The sequence below is a fragment of the Chamaea fasciata genome, unplaced genomic scaffold (assembly GCF_029207755.1).
Source record: "Chamaea fasciata isolate MVZ Bird 193981 ecotype frontalis unplaced genomic scaffold, bChaFas1.0.hap1 SCAF_11, whole genome shotgun sequence".
In the NCBI taxonomy this organism is placed as follows: domain Eukaryota; kingdom Metazoa; phylum Chordata; class Aves; order Passeriformes; family Sylviidae; genus Chamaea; species Chamaea fasciata.
Genome location: NW_027094096.1, coordinates 21,584,397 through 21,591,831, shown reverse-complemented (window position 1 = coordinate 21,591,831; position 7,435 = coordinate 21,584,397).

Genomic DNA, 7,435 nt, shown 5'->3' with positions numbered 1-7,435 from the left:
GTCACATCCTCGTTCAGGGAGAAGGAGCTGCTCTCACACACACACACACACACACACACACACTTGTATTTATGTGCCACCACCAGAACAGAAATTACCACTTTGGAATAGCTCCCTTCACGCATGAGCTATAAATAAGAGGCACATATGGCTGATCTGCACACTGGGGTGGGCACAGCTCCCGCTGCACTGGGGCTGGCAGGATGGAACCAGGCAAAGACAGAGGCTGCAATAACCATCTTTCCCCAAAGAAATATGTAATTAAAGGAAACACAGCACACCAGACCCTCGGACACCCGTTTCTGAGGCCACCCCACGCAAATATAAAAAGCAACTCTGACCACCACGAAAGCGTGATCTCATCTTTAAATACATGTTTAAATCTTAAGCAAGAGAAAGAAAGCTTTAATTATTTCTTTCAGATGGTAAACGGCCCCAGCTGAATACAGCAATTAACAACTCTGACTTGCAAATAGAGGATAATCAGTATGCACACTTGGATTCGCTGATGAAAGAAGGGAAACATATGACTTAAATGTTTGTGATAAAACAACAAAGCTCTCAGGCTCCAACAGATTTTTTTCTAATGACAGAACTCCCTTTCCACCTCAACTCTTGCACAATGAACATTCCTCACTTCCTAAAACACATCCCAGTACAGGAAAGTTCATTGTCCTCTCGAGTGTTTCACACAGGCGAACAAACAGCACCGTGCCGACAACTAACAAAGGGCTCATAGAATGGTTTGGGTGGTGAGGACCTTAATTCTCACCTCATTCCACCCCTGCCCTGGGCAGGGACACCTCCCACTGTCCCAGGCTGTTCCAACCTGGCTTTGGGCACTGCCAGGGATCCAGGGGCAGCCACAGCTCCTCTGGGAATTCCAGCCCAGCTCCTCCTGCCCTCTGGCAGTGGGAAGCCATTCCCTGTGTCCTGTCCCTCCAGGCCTTGTCCCCAGCCCCTCTCCAGCCCTCCAGGAGTCCCTTCAGGCCCTGCCAGGGGCTCTGAGGTGTCCCTGGAGCCTTCTCCTCTCCAGGTGAGCACCCCCAGCTCTCCCAGCCTGGCTCCAGAGGGGCTGCAGCCCTGGAGCAGCTCCTTGGCCTCCTCTGGGCTCTGTCCAGCAGCTCCAGGTCCCTCCTGTGCTGGGGAGATCTGGGGCAGCTCTGCAGGTGGGGTCACACCTGAGCAGGGCAGGATTTCCCCTCCCTGCTGCCCACGCTGGGGCTCAGCCCAGGGCACGGGGCTGGGGAAGTTCTGGGGCCCAGCTCGGGTCATGTTGAGCTCCCAAATTCTTCTCCTCAGGGCAGCTCCTGGATTTGTGCTTTTACACCCCACTGCTCGATGGCAAAAAAGTTAATCCCCTGCAAATACCAGCCCGAGCTCTACCCTTCGCCAGGCAGCCAGGGTAGGGGAGCACCCAGGGAATGGAAAGGTCAAGGATGCAGGCATTTATTAAAAGTTAACAGCAGGGAAAAAGGGAATCTCTGCTGTGCTGGCTGTGTCCCCGTGCTGGGAAATGATGCCAGCCAGGTTTCACTGACGGGAAAGAAGAGGCAGGAGGGCAGCAGAGGTTTACTCAGCTACACTCACGAAGCCTTGGCTGGACTGACACCTACTGGGCTCCACCTGCTGTGCTCGGCCCTCAGGACAAGGAAGGCAGAAATGTCACAGTCTAAGCATGTCAAGATGAAATTTTCTATTAAATAAATTAATTTATTAATGATTTTCTGTTCATTTATTTTGTTCTGTTCACACATTCTATTCACCTCCAGACCTTACCTGCTTATACATGATTATCGACAGCAGGTCAGTGGAAGACGATGGTGCTAGTCTTTAAAATAAACATTTTCTTGCTGGTTACATATTCACTGTGCATTGGGGATTTTTTTGGTAAATCTCATGTTTTTCTTTTTCACACTGCTCAAATCAAAAGTCCCAAAACTAGAGTGGTTCCAATTAACCAATGAAACCTTTTGAATTCAGACCCAACTTTAACATTTGCAGCTGGCAGTAACCAAAGTCATTTACTTGGTCTCAAATTCTCCCTCTTTTAATACCTTGTACTAGTAATGAAAAGTTTTGAAAGCACAGCATGTTGTTTCTTCTACTGAATATCAAGTCGGATGAAAACAGCATTTATCAGGAAAAAACTCCATGTATTATTCATGAGTATCACCACACCTCTGCTATTTCACTCTCAAATCACCTTATCTCAGGAAGTGATTTAGGACTGATGAATTTGGCCAGGGAACACAAGATTCCAGGGTGGGCCTGGAAACTTGTCAGGAGTTAATAATTTCTGCAGAGGTATTTTAGTGGCCCAGGCAGAGGAATGGACCTCGACCCTTGGCCTGTGTGAGCAGAGAACACCTCTGTGCTTCCAGGATGTCAGCACAGCTGCACCATCTCACTCCTGAGAGCCCCTGACTAGCTCATGGAACAAGGAATCATTTAGCACAGAACTTCATTCTGTTCTGTTCTACCAGTCACACTCAGGTCAGCAGTTTCTCCAGGACTCAGCCTTTTAAAGGGAGTTTTCTTCTGCAGCTGGACCAGTCTGAGGAGGAAATTATTGATGCTTCCAAACTAAAATAATATTATTTTTTAAAATTCCCACACTTTATTTTTAAAATACACATAGTGAGCATTTGCAGGGAATCAGGTATAGAGTGAGACCAGGTAACACTGGACACCAAAAAGTCCCAGACTGGAGGGACACTCTAGGACACGGAACTGATTTGCTGAAGCACCCATCCCACTTGGAAGTTGATGTAAATACACAAATTAATGCATGAAATGAGTCAAAACGTGCCCACAGTGGGGACAGGCTGGTCTGGTTTAGATGGGATTTTGTTGAACTGCTGCACCCTCTCGTGGAAGTCTCTTAAATCCATGTAAACCCTGGAAATTTATTAAAGGCCAAAGCAACACTTGCCAGTCCTTAAGGAACACAAACTGATTCATGAAACACCACTGAACTTTTGAGGCTTTTCAAGGATAATGATGATTCTGGAACTCTTCCCAGGTGGATCCTGCCACCAGGTGAGCAGTAATGTGTGGATTGCTTTGGTCCTTCTCCTTCAGGCCAGCTCCTTTTTAAACTGAGCAAAATGGGAATGTTCCAGTGTTGGCCAACTGAAAGCCAAGTATTTTCTAACATCACCAGCTAGCTCTACCTAGCACACAGACAGTTTTCAGACATCTGAAAACCAGCTAAGAGCTGTTCCTGGAGAAGCTGAAGGTGTGAATGAAGGTCTCTGTGGATATCCCTGGAAAAGGTCAAGCCTTACAAGAGAAAAGGCTTGTAAAATTGAATTCCCCCCAGGCTCTGCATGACTCAAACAGCAAGGAGAAAAACAGGAGTGTGAACACCTTAAACGGAGAATAATCTGACTGAATGGACAAAATCAATGCTAAATTCAACAACACATCTTTCTTGTAAGATGTAGGAACTGAAGAAAATCTGAAGCTCAGGGAGCAGCTGGGTGGGCCCAGGCTGCAGAACACCCAAATAAAACCAGCTCTAGGATGATGCAGAAACAGCCAAATGCCTGCTCTGCTCAGCAGCTGCTCTTGGAAACAGCCTGGAGTGCTCTGAGTAGGAGATGCTCTGCAAATGAGAATCTGCCTTTGGACATTTCCTTCCACAAGAATTCTGTGTGGGAGCACACTAGAAATGCTTTTATTCCTGGGATTCATCCATCTGTGTGTTGCTGGATCCAGCATTCCTGAAGGGTACAGGATGCTGCCTTGCTACATTCCTTCTGCTCATGACTTTTTGTCTCTCACATTTCCTAATTTTTAAATTAGGAAAAAAAAAAACTTGATAGAATTTTTTTCTAACCAGGCTGAGGTTGAGCCATGATTGGCCAGCTGGAAAACACAAAGTTTTCTGTGGATGCATTAATCCCCAACTGTTCCAGGAGATGAAGCCACCAGTAACACCCCCTTCTATTCCCTCAGCCAAACATCCCTCACTTGGCACTTCAGTTTTAGCTCATCCTTCTTACTTTAGGCATTAGCATTTTAGGAACAGCCAGCACAGGGATGGTCAGCTCTTCTGACAACACACTACAGGCTGAAATGTTCCCGTGGTTCAGGTCCAGCTGCTTGCCAAGCTGGAGGCTGCAGGAATGGGGAGCCCTGGAGAAGACACAGGTGGGAAGTGGCACTGAGCACCCCGAGTCCCTCCCACAGTGCTGAAGGATGGAGCAGCAGCCGTGGGTGGGTGCCAGGATGACACAGCCAGGCTCAGAAATCCCATCTGCCTGCTCCCTCCCACTCACAGGGATCCAGCCCGCTGGACTGCACTGGGATAATCCCACTGCTCATCACCTGATACTGGGAAAACCCCACTGCACATCACCCCACACTGGGATAACCCCACTGCACATCACCCCACACATCCCCAGTGTGGGGATGTTTGGGGCTGCTGCTCAAGAGGCACAAGCTCACTGTCCCACACAGAAACGACTGCCTGATTGCTTTTATGTCATAGTTATTTTCCAAACAGTGCCTCTGATACCGCTTCTCAAAAGTGGTCAGTTCCAAACTGTTCCCAGAATAAATGCTGAGCAAGGCTGAATCTATTCCTAGACATGATTTCATTCATGTGGGCCACAGGCACAAGGACCTTAAAAATGCTAAAGAAGGAAACTGGAGCAGATGAGACCATTTCAAGACACCAAAAATGGGTCACATATGCGACACACTGAGCTGCCTTCACCGACAGCAAGTGCCACACAAAGCCAGCAATTCCCAGCTTTTAGAAATGATTAGCACCTCTTTTGGGGGCTACATTCCAGTGGGAAGTGTCCCTGCCCATGGCAGGGCTTGGAATAAGATCAACTTGAAGGTCCCCTCCAAGACAAATCATTCTGGGATTCTAAAACCACACGGAGGGACTGATTTGTCTGGAAAAGAACACGGGCAGATTATGGCTCCACTTTTAAACCTCAGACACCACAGAATGTTTCAGGAAAAGCACAGCACGCAGGAGAGCTGGAAAGCCTGTCACTCACCCAGTTCTCTCACACAGGGAGAAGCTGACCAGCCCATGCGTGTCATGCTCATCCAAAGGAGGTTTTCCTCTGTACTTAAACAACTCCCCATCAGCTGACCCCAAACCCAGCACATTAATCCCTTCCTGCATGATAAATTGCAGTGATCTGACACACAAAGGTGTTTTGAGTCTGTACACACGTAAGTGGCAACAATAAAATAAACAAAGCAAATCCTGCCAGGAGACGTCACTGCCCTCATTTAAATTTTGTAGCTTAGTCCACCTTATAAATTTAGAGAAAAAGTGAGAGCAGTAAAGACAACCCATGTATTTTCAGAATATTTATCACTGCTGCTGGGCTTCAGAAGAAATTTGGTAAGAAAACTTACAAAGATAACAGCATTCATTTTCCTATTACCAAGAGAACTTTTGCTTTTGGGTCACTGAGCCATTGCTCCTCTGACCTCGATGCCTCACACTTCCAACAGCTTCTGAATGAGGATTTAGCCAAGATGCAAATTTAGGCACTTAAACAACACCTGGGATTGTTTTATTTGTTGTCAAATAAATGAAGTGGTGGCCCTCTTTATTTTTGGGGAGGCATCTATGACACACACAGGGTATGAAGCTCTCACTGCACACAGAGTTCTGCCTGAAGCCACAGTTTCCCAGTGGCAGGGCTTTAAAACAGCAAAGTGGTCATTTGTTTTTTCGAGAAAACCTTTCATCATTCCACTGCTTAAATCAATGTCCTATTTCATCCTAACGGGGAGACAGATGGTCACTGGGCAGATTTCATTCCAAAAATGACAGCATCCTTCCCATGTAAGCCAAACCAAGAACAAAAAGACTTAACTACATCCCACCACAACACAAAACAGATTTACCCAGATGAGAGGAAGGAAGGAACCTGGGCAAGGGCAGAGATAATGACTAATCTAAATCTTGACACCATCTTAAATTTCCCCACAGTTTCCAACTACTTTTTACAACTCTAAGAATGCTCTTTAATAAAAACATTCACAAGATGGGCAGCATTGATTAACAACTGATGTTTTCTACTAGAATCACAGAGTGGTTTGGGTTGGGAGGGACCTTAAAGCCCATCCAGTTCCACCCCACAGCCAGGCAGGGACACTGGGTTTAACCAGTTTTACACAGAAAGCAGCCCTGATCTCCACTCTTGCTGAAGAACCACCCTCAGCACACACCTGGGAATGTCACCTAAGAAGGAAACTGCATCTCCCACCTGTGGAAGCCAGGAACTGCTGAAAACTCTTCAGGAGAGGTTCATCCCTGGCCAGGCATGGTGGGATGAGCTTTAAATCCCCCTGCAGCCAAAGCCATTCCATGACTGCAGCATGAGGGGAGGGCTGAGGCAGCCAGGGAGCTGCACACTTGCCCTCTGTGCACAGCTATGGCCACAGTGGTACTCACAGGTGTTCCTGCTGATCCTCAGAGCTCCTAGGCTTTATCTGACAGGCTGGTGTGTGTGCAAACCCAGCCTGGGAATCCCTGCAGGACACAGATTCCCAAGCCTGAAGGAAGGTCTGGCTAGCAGAGGTGTAGCTCCCACGGCTGCCTGCAGATAACGTGACATCAACAGATCCTGTCAGCACACTCTGAATCTGAAAATCTGCTCTGTTTGGTCTTGGAAATCGATTATGAGCTCAAAAAGCAGAGTCCTACTGCACTCAAGTGTCGTACAAAGCTTTGTCATAATGAATTCGTTTTGATTATATTTAATCAAACTTAATCTCATTTCCACATAGCATCTCCTCATGGCATGCACCTGAAGTGTTTTCTTGGAAGCAGAGAACACTATTAACTGGAGGGGAATAAATGGGGGAAAAGAATTAAATTTTAGAAAAAGACATGCTTTGCTAAATGAAGTTTACACCAGAACATTAAAGATATGAAGAGAATTGGCAGTCCAGGGGACGAGGAGTGCTGCGGCCAGCCCAGGCCATCGGGACAACACCTGCACCCCACTGATGCAGAACACTGATGTTCACCCCCAAAATCTCTGCGGGCTGTCACCACAAACTGCAGAGGGAACGCTAAAACCAGTGAAAAGCAGGGCACTCTGCACTGCTCCCCAGGCTGGGCTGGAGCTGGGCAGATCAGAAGCGGCTCCAAACGCCAGAAGACAGAAACACTCTGCTGTGGGAGCTGGAGGGTGGGGTTTTTCACAGCGGGGGAAAAGGTGAGAGAAAACACGGGCGATTTCCACTCCTTCCCGGGAGATTTCCACTCCTTCCCGGGAGATTTCCACTCCTTCCCGGCCGAACTGTGACAGCCCGCAGGGATCCCGGGCACTCACCTGCCTCGGCCTCAGCGGGGCTACAGCGGGATGGGAGCAGGATGGGATGGGGATGGCATCGGGATGGGCTAAGGGACGAGATCGGGATGGGGATGGAATGGGGATGGGAT